Source organism: Ursus americanus, chromosome 22, assembly GCF_024610735.1.
Source record: "Ursus americanus isolate L20-20 chromosome 22, mUrsAme1.1.p, whole genome shotgun sequence".
Lineage (NCBI taxonomy): Eukaryota > Metazoa > Chordata > Mammalia > Carnivora > Ursidae > Ursus > Ursus americanus.
In genome coordinates, this window is record NC_142148.1 from 50,393,322 (window position 1) to 50,415,390 (window position 22,069).

A 22,069-nucleotide genomic window follows, 5' to 3' on the forward strand; every position below is an offset into this window, starting at 1 on the left:
CATGGGGGAGGGACAAGTAGAACAGTGAGTTGGGTGAATGAGGGAGTGGACCAGAGCTGAATGAGGGGCCCCCCACAAATCTTCCACCCAGAAAAGTTCAGCTCTCATCTGTGCAGAAAGTGAGGAGCACAATGAGAGGGGCACAGGTCGTGTATAGATGCTCAAGAGCTCTGCTCCCTGAGATTCCAGAAAGGGGCAACCCTAAGTCCCTCTTATTCTCTCCCTAGGCACCATGGGGAGATGGGCTCCTGCATTCATATATGTCCCTGCTCCTTGACACTCAGCCCTGGGTACCATCTCTAGCAGAATCATGCCCCCCACAAATGTCCATGTTCTAATCCTTGGAATCTGCCCACGTGTTGCCTTACATGGGGAAGGGGAATTAAAGTTGCAGATGGAATTAGGTTGCCAATCAGCTCACATTAAAATCAGGAGATGATCCTGGATTATCCAAGTGGTCACAAGGTCATTAAAAGTGGAAGTGCAGCAGAAGAGTCCACTAGGATGTGGGGCAGTCAGTCAGCTATTGCTGGCATTAGAGGTGGAAGGGGCAACTAAGCAGGGAGTGTAGACAACCTCTAGAAGCTAGAAAAAGCCAGGAACCAGATTCTCTCCCAGCGCCTCCAAAAAGGAACACCCTACAGACGTATTTATTTTAGTCCAGTGAGGCCCATATGAGACTCTAACCTGCAGAAGTGTAAGACACTATATTTATGAGGTTTGAAGGCAATACATTTGTGGTAATTGGTTACAGCAATGGGAAACTGATACAGTAATTCCCAAGTCAATGGACTGAAGAAGAAGAATCTTGATCATTTCAGCAGATACAGAAAAAGCACTTAGGACAATTCAACATACATTCAAGATTTTAAAAACTCTCAGCAAAATAAGAATTAAGAAAGACTTTGTCAACTTGATGAAGGACACTTACAGTTTATAGTTAACATAATAGTGATGGAAGATAAAATTATTTCCTCTGAATTCAACATGACACAGGAGTTGGTGACTATCATAACAAATACTAGGGTCATCTACTGATTTCATTTCCTTTGGATGTATCCCTAGATATGTGATTACTGGATCATATGGTGGTTCTATTTGCAATTATCTGAGGAAACTCAGTACTGTTTTCCATAATGGCTGTACCATTTTACATTCTCACTAACAGTATATGAATGTTCAAATTTCCATTTTCTTACCAACATATATATAAACCATCCTAACAGGTGACATGATATTGTCCTTTGATTTGGATTTCTCTGATGATTAATGATGCTGAGCTGCTTTTCATATGTCTGTCAGCCATTTGTATTTCTTCATTGGAAAAATGTCTATTGAAATATTTAGCCCATTTTTATGTTGGGTGAAACACTTTCTTAAAAGATTCATTTATTTTGAGAGAGAGAGAGAGAAAGCACAAGAGGAGGGAGGGTCAGAGGGAGAAGCAGACTCTGCTGAGCAGGGAGCCTGATGTGGGACTTGATTCCAAGACTCCGGGATCATCACCTGAGCAGAAAGCAGATGCTTAACCAACTGAGTTATTCAGGCGCCCCTGGATTAAACACTTTTATTTTAATGATTAGTAGCAGTTTCTTATATATTTTGGATATTAGCCTCTTTTTTATTTTTTAAAGATTTTATTTTTTAGCGAGAGAGTGAGCAAGTAGTAGGTGGGGCAGAGGACAAGGTAGAGAATCTCAAGCAGAATCCAAAATGAGTATGGAGCCCAAAGCAGGGCTTGAACTCATAACCCTGAGATCATGCCCTAAGCTGAAATCAAGAGTTGGATGCTTAATCAGCTGAGCCACCCAGGGCCCCTAGTCTCTTTTCTGATACAAGGTTTGCAATTGGATTCTCCCATTCTATAGACTGCCTTTTCATTCTGTTGATTGTTAAAGAGACTATCCTTTCCTCATTGTGTACTCTTGGCACCCTCATCAAAGATCATTTATCCATGTATGTGTGAATTTATTTGGGGGCTCTCTCTTCTGTTCCATTGCTCTATCTACCTGCTTTTTTTTAAAAAAAATTAATGTACAGTATATGTTTCAGAGGTGAAGTTTAGTGATTCATCAGTTGCATATAATACCCAGTGCTCATTACATCACGTGCCCTCCTTAATGCCCATCACCCAGTTACCCCATCCGCCCATCCAACTCCCCTTCCGCAACCCTCAGGTTGTTTCCCAGAGTCAAGAGTCTCATAAGGTTTGTCTTTCTCTGATTTCTTACCCTTCAGTTTGCAAAGAGCAATGGACAGATGATCTAAGCAGAAGATCAACAATCAACAAGATCTCACTCTTTGCATCAAAAAACAAGGGCTTTGGATGACACACTGGACCAGATGGACTTTAGAGATATATTCAGAGCACTTCATCCTAAAGGAGCAGAATGCACATTCTTCTCAAGTGCACATGGAACATTCTCCAGAATAGATCACATACTGGGTCACAAATCAGGTCTCAACAGGTACCAAAAGACTGGGATGGTTCCCTACATATTTTCAGACCACAATAATGTAAAACTTTTTTTTTTTTTAAGATTTTATTTATTTATTCGACAGAGACAGAGACAGCCAGCGAGAGAGGGAACACAAGCAGGGGGAGTGGGAGAGGAAGAAGCAGGCTCATAGTGGAGGAGCCTGATGTGGGGCTCGATCCCATAACGCCGGGATCACGTCCTGAGCCGAAGGCAGACGCTTAACAGCTGTGCCACCCAGGTGTCCCCACAATGCTGTAAAACTTAAAGTCAACCATAAGAAAAAATTTGGAAGACCACAAATACATGGAGCTTAAAGAACATCTTTTCTTTTTTAAGATTTTATTTATTTATTCGACAGAGACAGAGACAGCCAGCGAGAGAGGGAACACAACCTGGGGGAGTGGGAGAGGAAGAAGCAGGCTCATAGCGGAGGAGCCTGATGTGGGGCTCGATCCCATAACGCCGGGATCACGCCCTGAGCCGAAGGCAGATGCTTAACCGCTGTGCCACCCAGGCGCCCCAGCTTAAAGAACATCTTACTGAAGAATGAAGGCGCCAAGCAGAAAATTAAAGAATTAAAAAAAAAAATGGAAGCAAATGAAAATGAAAACACGACAGTTCAGAACCTTTGGAATGCAGCAAAGGTAGTCCTAAGAGGGAAGTATATAGCAATACCAATCTTTCTCAAGAAACAAGAAAATTCTCAAATACACATCCTAACCTTACTCCTAAAGGAGATGGGGAAAAAACCCAGCAAATAAAGCCTAAAGCCAGCAGGAGAAGAGAAATAACAAAGATTAGAACAGAAATCAATGATATAGAAATCAAAAGAACAGTAGAACAGATCAACAAAACTAGGAGCTCATGCTTTGAAAGAATAAGATTGATAAACCCTAGCCAGACTTATCCAAAAGAAAAGAGAAAGGACTCAAAATCACAAACGAAAGAGGAGAGATCACAACCAACACTGAAGAAATACAAACAATTATAAGAACATATTATGAGCAATTATGTGCCAACAAACTTGGCAATCTGGAAGAAATGGATGCATTCCCAGAAACATATAAACTACCAAAACTGAAACAGGAAGAACTAGAAAACCTGAACAGACCCATAATCAGCAAAGAAATTGAAGCAGTAATTAAGAATCTCCCAACAAACAAGAGTCCAGGACCAGATGGCCTACCAGCGGAAACCAAACATATAAAGAAGCATTAATAACTTATTCTCCTGAAGCTGTTTCAAAAAATAGAAATGGAAGGAAAACTTCCAAACTCTTTCTATGAGGCCAGCACTACATTGATCCCCAAACCAAAGACCCCACCAAAAAGGAGAATTACAGACCAATATTCCTGATGAACATCGATGCAAAAATTCTCACCAAGATACTAGCTAATAGGATCCAACAGTACATTGAAAGGATAATTCACCGTGACCATTTAGGATTTGTTCCTGGGCTGCAAGGATGGTTCAACATCTGCAAATCAATCAATGTGATACACCACATTAATAAAAGAAAGGTCAAGAACCATACGATCCTCTCAATTGATGCAGAAAAAGCATTTAAGAAAATACAAAATCTTTTCTTGATAAAAACTCTCTGCTGTGTAGGGATAGAGGGAACATGCCTCAGCATCATAAAAGCCACATATGAAAAACCCATGGCAAATATCATCCTCAATGGTGAAAACCTGAGAGCTTTTCCCGTAAGGTCAGGAACATGACAAGGCTGTCCACTCTCACTGCTGTTGTTCCACATAGTACTGGAAGTCCTCGCCTCAGCAATCAGACAACAGAAAGAAAAGACATCCAAACTGGCAAAGAAGAAGTCAAACAAGGTACTCTATGGAGAAAGTCCCAAAGACTCCACCCAAAAATTGCTAGGACTCATACAGGAATTCAGCAAAGTGGCAGGATATGAAATCAGTGCACAGAAGTCAGTTGCATTTTGATACACTAAGAATGAGGCAGATGAAAGAGAAGGCATCGATCCCATTTACAGTTGCCCAAAAAACCCATTAAATTACCTAGGAATAAACAGAACCAAAGAGGTAAATGGTCTGTACTCTGAAAATTATAGAACCTTATGAAAGAAATCGAGGAAGACACAAAGAAATGGAAAAACATTCCATGCTCATGGATTGGAAGAACAAATATTGTTAAAATGTCTATGTTACCCAAAGCAATCTACACATTCAACACAATCCCTATCAAAATACCATCAGCATTTTCCATAGACCCAGAGCAAACAATCCTAAAACTTGTATGGAACCAGAAAAGACCCCAAATAGCAAAAGTAATATTGCAAAAGAAATCCAAAGCTGGAGGCATCATGATTCCAGACTTCAAGCTATATTACAAAGCTGTAATCATCAAGACAGTATGGTACCGGCACAAAAACAGACACATAGATCAATGGAACAGAACAGAGAATCCAGAAGTGGACCCTCGACTCTATGGTCAATTTATCTTCCACAAAGCAGGACTGAATACCCAATGGAAAAAAGACGCTCTCTTCAACAAATGGTGTTGGGAAAATTGGACAGCTACAAGCAAAAGAATGAAACTTGACCACTCTCTCACACCATACACAAAGATAAACTCCAAATGGATGAAAGACCTAAGTGTGAGACAGGAATCCATCAGAATCCTAGAGGAGAGCATAGGCAGCAACCTCTAGGACAGCAACCTTTTTCATGACACATCTCCAAAGGCAAGGGAAACAAAAGAAAAAATGAACTTGTGGGACTTCATCAAGATAAAAAGCTTCTGCACAGCCAAGGAAACAGTCAAAAAAACTAAGAGGCAGCCCACGGAATGGGAGAAGATATCTGCAAATGTCTTAATCAGATAAAGGGCTAATATCCAAAATCTACAAAGAACTTATCAAAGTCAACACCCAAAGAATAAATAATCCAAGCAAGAAATGGGCAGAAGACACGAATAGACATTCTCCAAAGAAAACATACAAATGGACAACAGACACATGAAAAAATGTTCCATATCACTTGGGAAATACAAATCAAAATCATAATGAGATACCACCTCATTAACAAGTCAGGAAATGACAGATGTTGGCAAGGATGAGGAGAAAGGGGAACCCTCTTGCCCTGTTGGCGGGAGTGGAAACTGGTACCTAATTCTGGAGAAGAATTTGGAGGTTCCTCAAAAAGTTAAAAACAGAACTTCCCTATGACCCAGCAATTGCACTACTAGGTATTTATCCCAAAGATACAAATATAGTGACCCGAAGGGGCACCTGCATCCCAATGTTTATAGCAGCAATGTCCACACCAGCCAAACTATGGAAAGAGCCCAGATGTCCATTGACAGATGAATGGATAAAGAAGATGTGGTATATATGGAATGGAATGTATATACGTGGTATGTATAATGGAATACTACTCAGCCATCAAAACAATGAAATCTTGCCATTTGCAATGATGTAGATGGAACTGGTGGGATTACGCTAAGCAAAATAAATCAGAGAAAGACAATTATCATATGATCTCATGCATACATGGAATTAAAGAAACAAAATAGAGGATCATGGGGAAGAGAGGAAAAATACAACAAGATGAGAGAGAGGGAGACAGGCCATAAGAGGCTCTTAATCATAGGAAACAAACTGAGGGTTGCTGGAGGGGAGGTGGTGGGGGATGGGGTAACTGGGTGCTGGGCATTAAGGAGGGCACGTGATGTAATGAGCACTGTGTATTATATGAGACTGATGAATCACTGGCCTCTACCTCTGAAACAAATAATACATTATATGTTAATTAATTGGATTTAAATAAAAAAATAAAGAGCACCCTTGCATAAAAATAGACAGAAAGTAGACCAGTGATTACCTGGTGACGGGACGGTTGGGGAAGGGAAGGATTGTAAGGGCATCAGGGAATTTTTTGAGAATGATGACTCTGTTCATTATCATGGGTATATACATGTGTCAAAACTCATCAAATTGTGTTTGTTTAAAAACGTCTTCCCCTATGGACTCTGGGAAACAAACTGAGGGTTTCAGAGGGGAGGGAGTGGGGGATTGGGCTAGGCCGGGGCTGGGTATTAAGGAGGGCACGTATTGCATGGAGCACTGGGTGTTATAGGCAAACAATGAATCATGGAACACTACATCAAAAACTAATGATGTACTGTATGGGGAATAACATAACATAATAAAAAAATTTAAAAAAATTTTCCCCTAGAGCTGATAAGGGGGTGTGGTACCTGGCCCATTTGGTACTCCTATTCTGGAAAATTCTACTCCTTAACTGGCATTCTTAGAGAGGTATTCCACCAAGGCTTCCAAATTGTCTTTCTGTAAAAATATTTTTTCATTATTTATTGATTTAAGAGAGAGAGCGCGAGCACAAGCAGGGCCAGAGGGAGAGGGAAAAGCAGACTCTGCTGAGCAGGGAGCCTGACGTGCAACTTGACTCCAGGCACCTGGGATCATGATCTGAGCTGAAGGCAGACGCTTAACTGACTGAGCCACCCAGGGGCCCCCAAATTATCTTTTGTAAACAGAATGGAATGGAGTAAGTATGTACTTTGATCTGCCTTCTGCTGTAGGCCTGCCAACTCCGGAACCTAGAGTCAACCTCTGTCCCCAGCAGACGAGGAAAATGAAAGGCAATGGGCTGCTCCAAGGTCACTTTCAGGTCATGGCCAACCCAGTGGTTTGTCCTCCCACATGCCAACTGTGGGCCTGTGCTCAGGTCACTGGGACACCTGGCTTCCTAAACCCTTCATAGATGTCCATTGTTTTTCTGGTACGTGTTTTCCCTGTGAGGCTGGATTGAGACCATTTTCTCTGTCGTTCAGAGTTTATAAGGACGCTCTTGGAAACCGGTCTCAGTTTCAGGGCAATGGTATTCCATCCTTCCATTGTATCCCCAGGTCACAACTCTTTCGTCCTCCTGAGCCGCTTTGGTCATTGGTGCCTTTATCCCAACTCTTTACGTGGCCAGCCTCACCCCTCTGGAGACCTCATGAACCCAGACTCTCCACAGGCAGTCTGAGGATCAGGCTGACATACCTGTGCTTGGCCGGGGTAATAAATGCCTTCATTATCCCGGACCACCCAGCTAATATTTTATCTTCAATATGAATGCCTCACTCCACAAAGGCCCTGTTGTTCTCACCCTTAGGCTGTGGCAAAGCCTGACCATAATCTCCCTGTTCCTAAAGGACTCACAGGGCTCAGGTTCAAACTTTTGTGAGCACTTGCAAAATCCTTTGGGAAATCAGTGTAGTTTATAGCAGTGTCTTATGCCACACCTCTCAGGCTCATCTGCCCCACTTAGCGGATTTCCAAGTGAGCCCGTGCACCACACACAGAGTGGCCCCTAGCGCCTGCCTCTGCCCACGTGTCAGGGCTGACTCAGGAGCTCAGGCTCCCACCTTACCCCTTTCAGCCTCGGCCACCCCTCTTGAAAGGACTATGTGCTCTGCACACATCGCAGAGATACGGGAGGGCACAGGAAGGAAACCCACTGAACTAAAGAAGCTCATAAACTATTGACCTCCTTCCATCCTGCCTCCATATACCCCGGAAGAGAAGAGCAGGAGAGGCCTGCCGATGTGGACAAAGACCTGCCCTGGCTGTTTATCTTCCTGACAATAAAAAGGCCTCCTCATTGTAGCCAAACTGTTGCTGAAAATTCTGTTTTCACTGGTGAAACAGATAACTTTTGTCGAATGGCCCGCTGGCTCCTTGTTCTCAGTGTGGTCCGTGGACAAGCAGCCTCGGCATCTGCTGGGAGTATGTTGGAAATGCAGAGTCTCAGGTCCCTCCCAGTGTTACTGAATCAGAATCTGTATTTTCATGAGATCCTCAGGGGATCCGGGCCTAAGATGATGTCTCAAAAAACCACTGTTGAATGTTCCCCAAAGAGAAAGCTAATCAGCACCTTGGTATACCAAATGGGGAAGGCATGGTTGTTTCCTGGGCCTTTTTGGCAGTTTCTAGCATTCTAGAATTCCATAAAGGGTTGATTCTCCAGTGGCCCTGATGGGAATTTTTCTGGAAGAAGGGAAAGAACACCATCCTTGCCAGGAAATTGAGCAAGGACAGAAGCTATGCATGGGCCCAACAGCAAGAGCTCCAACGCGCCAAGGCTGATCCCCTGCTCTAGAGCTCTCTGCTGTTCTTATGCTAGATCCCTTTGTGTCAGGTGATGGGATGGGAGATTGTTCTTGCTTCTGTATTGCTGTAACCCGTCCTCTAAGATTCACTTTTGTTGTATCCCAAAGTTTTGGGACCCATGTCTTATCGTTGTTCTTTACTTCCATTTAATTTTTACTTCATCTTAGAATTCCTGCTTGAATCACTAATCGTTTGGGAGAATGTTCTTTGACCTCCATGTATTCATGGTCTTCCCTGGTGTTTTCTTGTGGTTGATTTCTAGTCCATAGCATTGTGGTCAGAAAAGATGCATGCTATGATTTCCATCTTTTTAATTAGTGGAGACTTGTTCTGTGGCCTAATAGTGATCTGTTCTGGAGGACGTTTCATGTGCACGCAAACGGAATGAGTGTTCTGCTGTTTTAGGACGGGATGCTCTGCATGCGTCTGTTAAAAGCAGTGCATCACCCAAAGCCACTGTTTCCTTGTTGATTTTCATTTTGGATCAAGTCCACATTAATAGAAGTGGGGTGTTAGAACCCCTACTGTATTGCATTACAGTCAATTAGTTGCCTGCTGTTTTTTATTAACTATTTTTTTTTTTTTTTAGATTTTATTTATTCGACAGAGATAGAGACAGCCAGTGAGAGAGGGAACACAAGCAGGGGGAGTGGGAAGGAAGAAGCAGGCTCATAGCGGAAGAGCCTGATGTGGGGCTCGATCCCATAACGGCGGGATCACGCCCTGAGCCGAAGGCAGACGCTTAACCGCTGTGGCACCCAGGCACCGCTTATTAACTATTTTATAAAAGTATTTGAGTCCTCCTATGATGGGTGTCTAAATATTTAAAATTGTTCTATCTTCTTGTTGCATTGTCTCCATGATTATGACACAGTGTCCTTCTTTGTGTCTTACTACTCTTTTTTTTTTTTCATTCTGTTTTGTCTGATAGAAGTATTCCTACCTCTGCTTTGTTTTGGCAACCACGTGCATGCTAGATGCTTCTCATCTCCTCACTTTCAATGTGCAGGGGACTCAGTAGGTCTGGGGGCTCAAGCTGAGTACCCAATTTTGGACAAATTGGTGTAAGAGTGGAAACTGAGACTAAGTGTGTAAACTAGAGAATGTTTGAGACATGGACTTCAGAACAACATGGACCTAAAAGTCCCCTTGACCACCAAGGAGAGGGTGGGTTTCTCTGGTCAAGGATATGGGCCATGGGGCACCATCGTGGCTCTGCCTTTAAGTTTCTGCCTTCGACTCAGGTCATGATCACAGGGTCCTGGAATGCAGGACTGCATCAGACTCCCTGCTCCAACAGAAACCTGCTTCTCCCTCTCACACTCCCCTGCTTCTGTTCAATCTCTTACTATCGCTCTCTGTCCAATAAGTTTTAAAAAACTTAAAAAAAAAAACGATATGACCCATTATCCTGGCAAGAGAGAACCCATCCCTAATCCACCACATGCCAGCCAGGGAACAGTGGCTACCATGGATCGGACACAGAGCCTGGGGCCTGGAGGGAACTGCTGCTTCAGAAGAACTGCATAAGGAGATGCACGAAGGCTGGAAATCCTGGCTCCTAGGTCAGCATAGATGTTCATGGAACCAGGCTCAGGTGTGCCCTTTAAGGTACCCCTCCCATCTTTTCCCAACACACAAAACAAGCAGGAAAGGGAATCCAGAGATCACTGACAAGAATCCCAGAAAGATTACAAACTTGGTAAACGGCCAACGGGGAGACTGAGGCTGGAAAGTCGTGCCTGCCCTGAGTCCATCTGCAAATTATCTTCCTCTGGCTTTGTCCCCTTCACACGCAGGATTTGATCTCCTTCCGTGTTTTTCCCCACTAGGTGCTGATGCAGTTCCAGAGATTGAACTACAATACGACAAGTTCCAAATACGGGGGCAATACAAAACCAAACACAAAACCAAAAAAGCATCTCAATGGAAGAAGCAGGACACAGTCTTCCTGGCCTTAGAGCGGAGAAAGGCAACCCCAGTCCTGGGGCAGGAAGGAGTTCTGGGGCGTACAAGTCTTAAGGACTCCCACTTTCAGTGGTTGTTGCTATTCCTGGGAAAGTCCCTGCAACCTCTAAATCTCAGGAGTTCTGAGGGGCCGTCTCTGCTGTTTGCCCAAATTCATTGACTGAAATGGACCCGTGCTCTGAGTAAGGGGGATTTGGGGGTGCCCTCCAGTGGCTAGGGAGAAGGGCTGGCACTTCTCCTTTCTCCCACGTACAGTAGCTGATGACTCTGGGGGATTTCCTAGGTCAGGAACGAATATGAGAGTCTGTGCAAGTTTTCCATTACTGCAGGAAGTAAAAGAGCCAAACCACACACATGGGCTCTAAAACAAAACAAGGGCTTTAATCTCCTAACATGCAAATCTATCACGGTACTATTTAAAACAACTAAATGGTGCCCCCTACCTAAGGAAATAGATGGGGGGAAGGGGTGTGGAGACAATGGGCACAAGGATGCAGCTGCTGAGGAATCCCAGCAGGGCCACTGGACACTTGCTCAGTCCTGAGGTTGACTGCGGCCAGTTCTTCTCCTTCTTGAGTGCTGCTGACCAGCTAGGACCGGGGCTCCAGCTGGCAGGACAGGGTGTAGCTAAGGACAGAGGGACACCTGTGAGTTGCCCAGGAGCTTCCATTCAAGAGTCCCTGCCAGTGTTTGCCCACAGCTGGAGTCTGGCGCCCCGGCAACAAGGCCTGAGGCTGCCCAGGGAAGGAGGATCCCAGGAGTGGCCAGCAGAAAGAGTCCACCCTGAACCTCACCGACCCAGCTCCTGATGGGCCTCACCTCTCAGCCTCGCTGAGCGGCTCCATAGCCTGGAACCAGGCCCAAAAAGGATCCTCGGGCTCTAGGGTGTAATTCTCGGCAGCCACCTGGAGCAGCATGATGTCCGTCATGACTTGATATTCCTGAGCAGAGAGAGAAGCACAGGATGTATAGGGAGCCTGGGGGGGGGGGGGCGGGGAGCTGCAGGGTCTGGTGAGGGTTGAGCACCGGGACCGGGCACCCATCCCAGGTCCTGGCACACATGGCCATCCTCCTCCCTGCAGATTCATCCGGTCTCCACCTGTTCTCAGAGATGAGTATCAGTAGCCCCTCCTCCGGGAAGTCCTCCTGGATGCCATGCTCTGTCCCCATCTCCTAACGGGATGGGACTTGCACTGCTTTCTTCTCAAGGGATCCCAGGAAATGTGAGGTGGAGGGGATGGAGCCAAGCAATGTTCTTCCCAGGGACATCTCTGAGGCCCACTCCCTACCCTTCCCTGCGGGAAGCGCCACATATGCTCACCTTATTTCTTTTTTGGTGGTTGATCTCATTCCCCTGGAATGCAGACAAAGTCCATCAGAATGAGGCCCCTGGTTCTTAGGAGCACTTGATTCCCATCCCTTCTCATGCTGCACCATGGCCAGGACCCATGAGGGGGCCGTGCATACACAGATAGTGGGCCTGGGATCTAGGCCAGGCTCTGGGGTCCAGAGAAAGGAGGACATGGGGCAGATGGACTGGCTACAGGTCGGGACCCTGCAGCACCACCCTCTCGGAAGACAGTAGGGGAGGCCGAAGCCTCAGGCAGGAAGGGGCTGCTGCGGCTACTGAGGTGCTTGCTGACGTGGAGGGTCCTGACTTCATTCTCCCCCCACGGGCAAACTCACCGGGGGAGGCTGAGGTCCACTCAGACAGACCTCACGCAGCTTTGCCTTCAGGAAGCTCTGCTGCTTCACCAGTCTTCGGCACCGGGAGCCGTGGCCTAACTGCAGCCTCACCTCGCTCATCCCTGAGATGGGCAACAGCCCCCAGGCTCACAGGGTAGCCGTGAGGCTGTCATGACGGGAGGTTTGCCGAGTCCTGAGAGCTCAGGGCTCAGTACAGGGGCGCTCTGCTCCCAAACCTCCGGATTCTGGTCCCTCCCCCACAATCCTCAGGCTCACCCACCTCCAGATAGTCCTCCATGGCGGTATCTAACATCACCAGCTCGGTGAGGAAAGTGCCAAGGAAAGGCACGACACCCTGTGTCATGAGGGGGAGGGTTGGGATGAGTCCCTGCTCGCTGGTGTCCACAGGGACCCTCCACTGAAAATGCTCCAGCCTCCTAGCCCACCCCAGGGGCTCACGTGGAGCAGCCTAGGACCCTTAGCAGCCTCCCCCCACGGGTTCCCTTTCCCCTCCCCCCCCAGAACATCAGACTCCTCCTCATCACCTTCAGGGCCTGCTTTTCAAAAATGCCAGGGAATGGAGCACTAGGTCGGTCCCTCCCCACCCGCAAAACCCATTCTCTATGGACCACTCTGGACCCTCCTCCTGGTCCTTTTGAAATAAGAATTGTAGAAGCTGTGGCCCCAGAAGCCGCAGCTGGAGTGGGAAGGCCCCCCCCTTCCTGATCTTTCCTTTTTGGGAGGCTTCCAGCCCTCAGGGAGGAGCCCTCCTCCTCCTCTGACTTTGGAGGCCCTGGGCCTCAGGCACACTCACCTTCTTCTGCATCCTCTTCTGGGCTCCCCGGAGGGCCATCACCATGGTGGCAAATCTATTGGATGGTCGCTCCTGCAGGGCCAAGGACAAGTTCCTTGAGACCATCATACCCTCAGGCCACTTGCCCCCACCATCTTGGACTTCACAACCTAGACATCTGACCTAACTCATACTGATCCTGAGGCCCCATTATCCAGGAGCAGGCCGTGAGTGATTCCAGAACAATCTCACTCCAACGTTCACTCCATGTGTGACCTTGAGCTTGCAGCCTGGCCTCCCCGAGCCTGTTTTCTCATCGGGAAACGTGACAACTCCACCTATCTCCCATGGTCTCCTGAGGACTCAGGGTCCTATTACTCTCATCATTGTTGTGGCCCTCAACCCAGCCCAACCCCAGCACTGAGCACAGGTCTGTCCTCTGGGCTCTCCAGGTTTGTAAAGGCCCCCACCTGGACCAGCTGTCGACACAGAGAGAGAGGGTGTCTAGGCTAGGGAGTCTGCTTGGACACCACCTGCTTGCCCCCTCGCCGCCAACGGCATCCTCACCTAGGCTGTCGCCACATTCATGACAAAGGCTTCCCCTCCCCAAGGAATGCTTCAGACCATTCCCGACTTCATCCACTCAGGACCCTGTTCCCTCCCACCCCTCCTCTCTTTCCAGACCTGCACCTTCCAGGCTACCTTGATGAGCAGGTTCCTGCCCTGTGCGGTGTCCTTGCTGCACAGCTTTTGAAAGATCCTCAATGGCTTCCTGAAGAGAGGCAAGGGAGGCACGATCAATGGACGAATAATGTGGCAGGGTTGAGTGCGAGTGCCTTTTCTTTGAGAACCCCAGAGTGTCAACCTGCCTGGTTGAGGGTTTCTTCTGGGATCCTCTGAGCACTAAGGTCTTTGTAGGACATGGGAGGGAGCTCTCATGTGGCTCGTCCTGGGCCTCCCTTCCCATATTCATTGAGAAACACTGTTTGGGTCAATTTGGGGTTCAAATGGGCAGAGAACTTAGTGGCTGTCAAGGAAACACGTGAAGAGATTTAATGCAGCTCAGCCCCGTGTGGGACATTTGGTAAAATTGATTTCTAAAGCGGGAGGCATGGTGACCTCCTCACCAGGGAGACTGAGAGACGCACCCACCAGCCCAGGTCCTGTGGTCGGGGTTTGCCGCCTCCCAGAAGGTCCAAGCTGCCTGAGGGGGAAGAGGACAAGCCTCTGGGAGCTCCCTCGTCCATCCTGGTCCCTCCATGGAGAGAGGCCTACTCACCTGGAAACCTTCCCCCACGTGTTCTCGAGGCGGTGAATGGAGACACTCTGCAGAGCCGAGAGGATGGCACGTAAGGACGAGTAGTTCCTCAGGGTTTGACAGGCCTGGGGAGGGAAGAGAATGGGCTGTCACTTGGGGAGCCGGCACCTGATTGGCTCTCAAGCTTCAGTCCCCCTCAGGGGAAAGTGCTCCTGCTGGAGGAAGCCGCTGTCCAGGGACCTGCCGAAGGGCACACGTGAGGCCCAGAGGAGGAGGAAGATTTTACCTCACTCCAAGGAAGGAGCCAGGCAGAAACGGAGCATCCCAGCATGGGGCCATGCAAGGCGAGGTCAGCATGCCCCTGGACGGAAGAGCCTAGGGACTGCACAGTCCCTAGGGCAAAGACCAGGGCCTTCCACCCTGAGACCTGATCAAGGGAAGAGCAGTGCCCGAGACTCAGGAGAGCACCTCGGCTGGGCTTCCCGTTGCATACCTTGGCCACCTTGATCCAGTGCTCCACCACCATGGCCCTGTCCCGGGCTGTCATGCTTGGGTTGCCAAGGCAGGTGGTGATGACACACTTGGCCACACCGTTGAACTGGGCGACAGTGGCCCGGACTGTGGGTGCCAGGTGCTCATTGCCAGGCTTGTTGCGCTTGGACCAGACGGAGCCCAGGCACTGATGGGGCAGCAGCTTCTTGAACAGCTCCTAGAGAACAGGCGGACCTTGGTTCACCCAGCCATTTCCCATGCAAGACTCATGTCCTACGTAGGGGTCACAGGTCAGAGCTGGACCTCAGGGAGCTGAGAATCTGGCCTGAGCCTGGTTGGAGACCGTGGATTTCATTCCACTGTTTTTCCCTGAGGGAACCCAGTACACAATGACCCAGGAGCAAACAGAGCAAGGGAAGGAAGGAGGGCATTGGCACCCTGATCATGCTCAGGAACTCCCAGCTCCAGGTGGCACTGCAAGGTGGTCCAACCCAAGGGGGCTTCTTCCCCTCCCCTCCAACTGGTCATCCCCCTGGTCCTTCCCCCCTTTCAGATGCACATTCTCACACGGGAGCTGCAACCACACGTTTTTCAGTCTGCCCTGTCTTCATGGACACATCAGATGCCTAATCAACGCTGAGGGTACTCATCCTCCAAGGCACATGAGTGGGTGACCCATGGACTTGACTGAACACAGGGAGCTGCCCTCCTCCACCCACGGGACCAGGGCCTGCCCATTGGTCTCTCCATTCTGGCTCATTTCTTCTCCCTAGTACCTCCGTATCAGTGCTTATCAGGGTCTCTCGCTACAGTCCGCAGCTGGACAGTGAAAGCTTGGGGCTAAGCACCTTGATGGGTTGACAGGGTTGGGAAGTGGTGGAGCTGAGATTTGGTCCCAGACCATAGGAGTCCACATCAGGGAAAGGCAGGAGTGGGGCAGGTGAGAGCAGAAGGAAGGCCTGCCCCTGGCCCACCCTGAGAGCCCAGCTGCTCACCGCATCCATATACGTGAGCTGCTCTGCCACCAGCCTGGGAGGGAAGTCCAGGAGGTCGGGCTTCTCCTCACCCAGCTGGTTCTTTGGGGTGACACAGCGGTGGCAGGAAGCCTCTGGGGCCGCGGTGGGCTCTGTGGCTGTTGCCTGAGTGAAACTTTCTAGCAAAAAGGGTGGTCCAGCTGACTGCTGCTCAGCACCCGGCACACATGCAGAAGATGGGAGCACGGGTTGCAGTTCTGGAACAGCTGACGGAGGGGAGGCTGGCTCTGACACCGCAGGTGACAGTTGACACAGAGCCGGGGTCGCCTCTAGCTCTATAGGAGGCCCTGTTCCTGGCTCTGCCGCTGGAAGGAGCCCTGGAGCTGGCACTGGGGCAGGAGACAGAGAAAGGTTCATCCACATCACTGACTTTCCGGATGCCTTTGCAAAACCAGGACAGACCCCATGGCCTTGAAAGGAATACCCAGCCCATGAACCGCATCCCAGTTAGCCTTCCCAGCTTGCCATCCCCCTTACCCTCCACCTCTGCCTCAGTGAGCGCCAGAAGTTCCCGCTGCATCAGGAGAAGGGGGACATGGTTTGTCAGGTCCCAGGCATGCCACTTCAGAACCATGGCCCCATGCACATAGGCCACCTTGATCTCGACACGGTCACAGCCCAGGGACTGATAGATAGCCTGCAAATTCTGGTCAGGCCAGGTACCCAAGATGGGAGACAGGGTGCTGGGGAGAGTCATATGTGGAGCAGAGTCAGAGGCCTGGCCTTGCATTGCACATGCTACTCCCACAGCACCGTTCTTTCTGTATGGGTCCCAGAGGATGGCCCCAGCCCCCTTCCAACCCCTCTCTAGCTGCCCTCGTAGTGGGAGGCCTGGTCCTCCTGAAAACCTGAATGAGTCTGGTTTTTCCACTTCTCCTCTCCTCTACCTGGCCATGGGCCTGGTCTATTCTATCCTCCATGCACACCAGTATCAAGGCTCAGGTTGGAGGCAGATTTGTGAGTGGTCGGCTCAGCACACCCTCGGTTCTTGGCCCCGGTTGGGGTGGTCAGCAGGGAGGGGCAGGCAGAGCAAGTTGGGGCCGTCAAAGGGATGGGTGTTTCAGGCACCCACTGAGCCCAGACTGTGCTCTGCCGCCCAGAGGGCCCGGGACCCCCTCCACAGCCTTCTTTGACTCATCTGCTTCTTCACATGAAGCCCCCCAGATGAAGCCCACCCACTGGAAATCAAGAGATCGGTGAGATCCCTGGTTCGGCAAATCCCTCCCCAGCCACCACCCCTGTAGTCCCCCACCCTGCTCTGTGGAGGCAGCCAGCCCTGCTTCTGGACCCAAACCCCTGTCCCAGTTTTACTTGATCATTTCATCTGTCCTATGATCCAGCTCTTGGTGGATCCTTTCAAAGCTAGAGGAGGCTACGAAGATATCACATCTAACAACCATTGGACATGCATGCTTAGGGTGTGCAGAGTGCCTATCTGACCCTCTGACTAGAACTGAGACCCAGACACTGTATCTCCTCTGTCCATTCACATTCCTAGGTGCTTAATATACATTCTTGAATGACTACTTCCCAGCCCGCACTTTCCAAATCCTGAGTGGCCCGTGGGCTGGTCTGCCTGCTCCCAGTGTGCCCCTGAGCTGCTCACACAAAGGACAACTACCAGAACCATCTAGATGGAATCTCAGAAGTCCTTTGCACATGGGGAAACTGCCTGCTTTGCATTTCCTTTCGTCAACCCAGAAGGGCCACCGGCCTGTGAGGGTTGCACTTGAGAGCTTCTTGACCGGAGAGAGAGAACTATTAAGCAAGAAGATGCCCAGCACGTCCAGGAGCCCTTTCTACAGAGCCAAGCACCAGAGTAGCCCGTGCCATGTTTCCTCCCATGATTTCCTACAGTAACTGTATGAGGTTCATCCTCTTAACCACCCCACTTTTCAGAAGAGGAAAGGGAAGGTCAGAGAGGGGTAGGGCCATTCCCGAGATGTACACCCAGTAGATGGGAGGCTCACCCTGTGCTGTGCATGGGGTGGGCACTCACCGATTGAACTGCTGGCCCAGGACCTGTGTGGCTGAAGTGAACATCTCGTACATGCAGAAGATCGTTGAGGTGGTTGAGATGCTCCCATCTGGGAAGGATGGCACCAGGGACTGTACGAAACGCTCCATTGTGCCTTCTCGGAGCCTCAGCATCGTCTGGGCCTCATCCAGGGACAGGGATGATTCCTTTTCCCACCAGGTAGAGAAGGGGGGTGTGGGGGGCAATGGAGTCAGCTTCAACACCACGAACCACCAGGATGATCAGGGTCTGGTGCTCAGACCAGAGAGTCCCATCCCTTCGGGAACTTGTGCAAGAAAAGGGACTTGAGGGCCCACCCAGAAAAAGGCTCTAGGCTTGAAAGTACAATTGCCTTTAGGGGTGAAATGAGAAAGCATTGGTCACTTCAACACATCTTGTTAGCTGAGCCACCACAGCCTTTCTCTCTCTGAATAGGCTTTATTAAGAACTGTATGCCTTTGAGTCATCAGTCAACATCCCTACTGCAGACAGGAGAAAGCACAGGCTTAGCATCTCCAACGCTGCTCGAGATCATAGACGTTGGGCCTGAGAACTGTCCAGAGCATGGAATGCATGGCATTTCCCTAGGCTGCTGCGGCCTGGTCTGTTCCTCAGGTGGGGAGAAAGGTTCAGGGGAAATCCACCTTCCTCGGCAGGCCCCAGGGGAGCCGGTTGTTTCTAGTGTGGGTTCTGGCCTTGCCGTGATCATCTGTGGGTCCTGAGATTGGACATCAATCTGGACCTGTTCTCACCCCAGACCAGCATTGGATGCTGTTGTGGGCCGAGGCACCTGCTGCTTGTCAAGGGAGATGGAGTAGCTGAGCCCTTGGAGCAAGCAGCTCCTCAAAGATGGCCTGGATTGAACTCTGAAAAGACAGAGTCCACTACCTGGGCCAGGAGGCATCAGAGGCCTTGCACCCAATCCGTGCTTGAAAGGCTGAATCACGGTGGCAGACAACCTCCCATACGGAGGTCCAAAAAGACATATGAGGACACAGCTTGTGACCCGGGGGACATACAATGAGTCGATGTGTTCTGAGAGGTGATACGTTACAGAGGAACATATAGAATGGCTTCATCCCACCGTTCCTTTTATGTTCAATCACCCTGTGTGGGGTGAGGATTCATAAGGCCTTGGACACGTTCTCCAAGGACAGTGGAGCTGGGTTCTACACAGGATGGCTGGGGTGAGTCAAGAAAATACTCAAAACAGTAGCAAAATGCAAAGACACTCATGGCTGTGGGAAAAGTCACACAAAACAGAATGAAACAGAATAACCCACGCCCCAAACTGCAAAAAACATGAACACTATTCTCTACCATTCCCACCTATGTGAAGAGTGTCTTCCTACCTTCTCCCACAGCTGGTGGTGGAGGTGTGGATACTGGGATGACTTTGTGGTTGGGCCTGTGGGGCACTCATGTGGAAACACCATGGGAGGGCCCCAGGTTTGTCCCCATATTTGTGTGGGGGCCCTGGGTGCGTGGAACCCTCTTCCCATTCTCACCTCAGAGCGGCACTGATCCTGGGTGGCCTGGTGCACCTGCCACTTGTCTAGGGCGTTGTAGTTGAAGTCCCAGACCAGCTCTTCGATGACCTCCTGGGTGCAGCTCTGAAAATGCAGTGCCCCATAGACATGGGGTCAAGAGACATTAGTGTCCTCCCGGGACATTGCCACAAGGGGCCACCCGCATTAGAAATCCTGCTCTCCAGTTGAGGCAAAGAGGGGCAGCTGAAAAGACATCGAGCAAGGACGTAGCCGGATGAAACTCTAGAGCTCGTGATTAACATCGAGGTAGTTGAGCTTGGTCCCCAGTGCTCAGCTTCTCATCCCGCCTGCTATGACCTGGGGTGTGAACATGAAAGATGGGCCAGGCTTCCAACACCTGGCAGCTTCCTTCTGCCCAGGAAGGGTGTGTCCCACATCCTCTGTCCCCTTCTCTACACATAGACAACCAGCCCCCCACCCCAACACACACACAGGGACACACATAATGAGGGGCAAGAGGTGTGGGCCTGCTGAGGTGACATCACAGTTGTTGCCTGCTCTCCAGTGGGCTGCCCTGAGCTGCCTCGTGTTACCTGTTGGTGTCTCCTGCCACATGTCCAGAGGGCTCGGAAAAGCGGGCTGAGCCGACGTCTACAATTATTTGCAAGTCTCTCTCTCTGGGCTTGCCTGGGCCCAGAGACCCTGAAGGGAGGAAGGCAGCAAGAGAACATCCTGTTCTCTCGAACGTCTCCACTCAAGTGAGCTGGAGAGCAGGTTGTCTTTTGAATCTGGGTGCCCGGTTACCAGAGTTCTAAGTTCAGTTGGGGCCTATCACAGAGGAAGTGAGGTCACTCTTTCAAGATTCTAATCCCTGGGACCATGTGTTCAGTCAGACCTATCCAGAGCCCCTTCTTGGCAGTTGACTCCTTAGCTTTCTCCCCCATGTCATCTCCTGAACTGGACACAATGAGCCAAAAAGGCCATAGCCACCACTCTCTGGAAATGGAACTAGGGTCCGAAGCTTCAGGAGGCAGAGCTGAATTCAGACCTTACGTTCTGTGTTTCTTTGTGCCCTTGTGTGTCCTATGTCATTGCGTCTCTCACGTAGTCCCCACTTTCCCAGCCTGCAGTGTGGGGATCAGGCTAGAATCTACTTCCTTGGGACATCCTCTGGTGTCTGTGGATAAGAGTATTTATTACATGTGTGGGGTGGTCCCCTGTGTATCTGAGGCACAATTTTCAAGATGGAAGAATTACAAGAAGGGGTGGGACTTGGCATGGAGGGCCGCTCAGAAGAGGCCTGGGTTCCAGCCCTGTAATACTGCAACTGTCACTTTCCCTCTTGGCCTCATTTTAAGGTGGGCACCATGATGGCCTGGAAAAGCAAGAAGATGCAGGCATTGTCATCCTCTGTAGTAAAACCATGCAATTGTTTCCCGTTATATGAAGAACGAGACCCCGTTACCTCGTTTGGGTCTATGAGGGGAGTGGCTTTCACCATGGCTCCCAGGGATCCTGACCTGTGGTATAGGCATCAGACTGTAACTGCTAAGTGGTCAGTGACTGGCTTTTGACCCACAGGACATATTCAACGTGATCAAGTACCATGCCTAGAGCTTCTCTACATGTCATGCAAAGAGTTTCTCACTCCCTAGTTACTTTCCATCATGTTCCACTACTCACTCCTTCCCTTTCCCTTCTTCTTCTCTCTCTCTGAACCAGAACCAAGCACCGATGTTTTGAGCTGCCATCTACAGAGGCTCACAGGATAGAGAACGGAGGCAGTGCCAAGGCCAAAAGACACACAGGAACTCAGCTTCTGAGTCCAGATGGCATCCCGAGTCACGTGAGCCAACTTATGACAAAATCCTCTTCCAGTATGGCCCTGGTCACAGCCGCAGCCACTGACACACCTTGAGCCTGGGGAACCATGCTAATTTGGGCCCGCATTCTTCACCCACAAATACTGTTAGAAATTAAAGCGATGCACCTGCACATGCAGGGTATCAGGGCAATGCAGTCCCGGGGCAACTCTAGATAAGTAACAGTCTCCCAGGCCTCAGCATCTGTCCCTGCCTTCCTCCCTCCCCTCTGCTCTCCTGCTAGTGTCCCTGCAGCCACCCTGGCTGCCTTTTTCACTCCTCTGGCCAAACTGGCTTCTGTTATTGAGTGTCTGCAGCACAAGTCACTTCTTCCTGAAACGCTGCTCCCTGACGTGTGCAGGCCTAGCTCCCTTTGGTCAATCTGTTCTCAGCAACCTCAGCTTCAGTGAGGCCTTTCATATCTTTCCATGCAATGACTCCCCAGCCTTCCTCCATAGTACACTTCATTCCTACTACAGAGCGCTTGCTCTTTTCTTTCACGTGCGTTCTCTTTGGAGCTTTGGTCCATGTGTAGACTGGGAGCTCCTAAAGCAAAGGAGCCCTAGGTAATTTCAGCTCCGCGCACGGGCCCAGCAAGATACCTGGCATAGGGCAGTGCTCAGTGTGTAGTTACTCAATGAACAATTGAGAAGATCTTGGAGCCCACCTCCCCTCTTAAGCACCTAGACTGCAGAATGCTACTAAAACTTTCAAGCTGTTTCTGGGCAGGGGCGACAACCACAATGGCCTCTGCCTGACTCTTCCTGCTCCAGTTCCTCCAGCAGAACTCACCAGGTACCATGGACAAGGAAGCGCCCTGCACCCAGTTCTCCAGCTCTGG

The 22,069-nt window shown here is 49.6% G+C and overlaps 1 long non-coding RNA gene across 4 annotated transcripts in view; it reads left to right on the forward strand.

Annotated features, from left to right (window-relative positions):
• LOC148108125 (uncharacterized) overlaps positions 1-3,349 on the forward strand; it is a 122,938-nt gene extending 119,589 nt beyond the window's left edge. For all 4 annotated transcript variants that reach the window (XR_015721063.1, XR_015721069.1, XR_015721070.1 and 1 more), the window contains one exon: positions 2,239-3,349. This is a non-coding gene — a long non-coding RNA (uncharacterized LOC148108125). The remainder of the gene's footprint in view (positions 1-2,238) is intronic.
• The last annotated feature ends 18,720 nt before the right edge of the window (positions 3,350-22,069 follow it).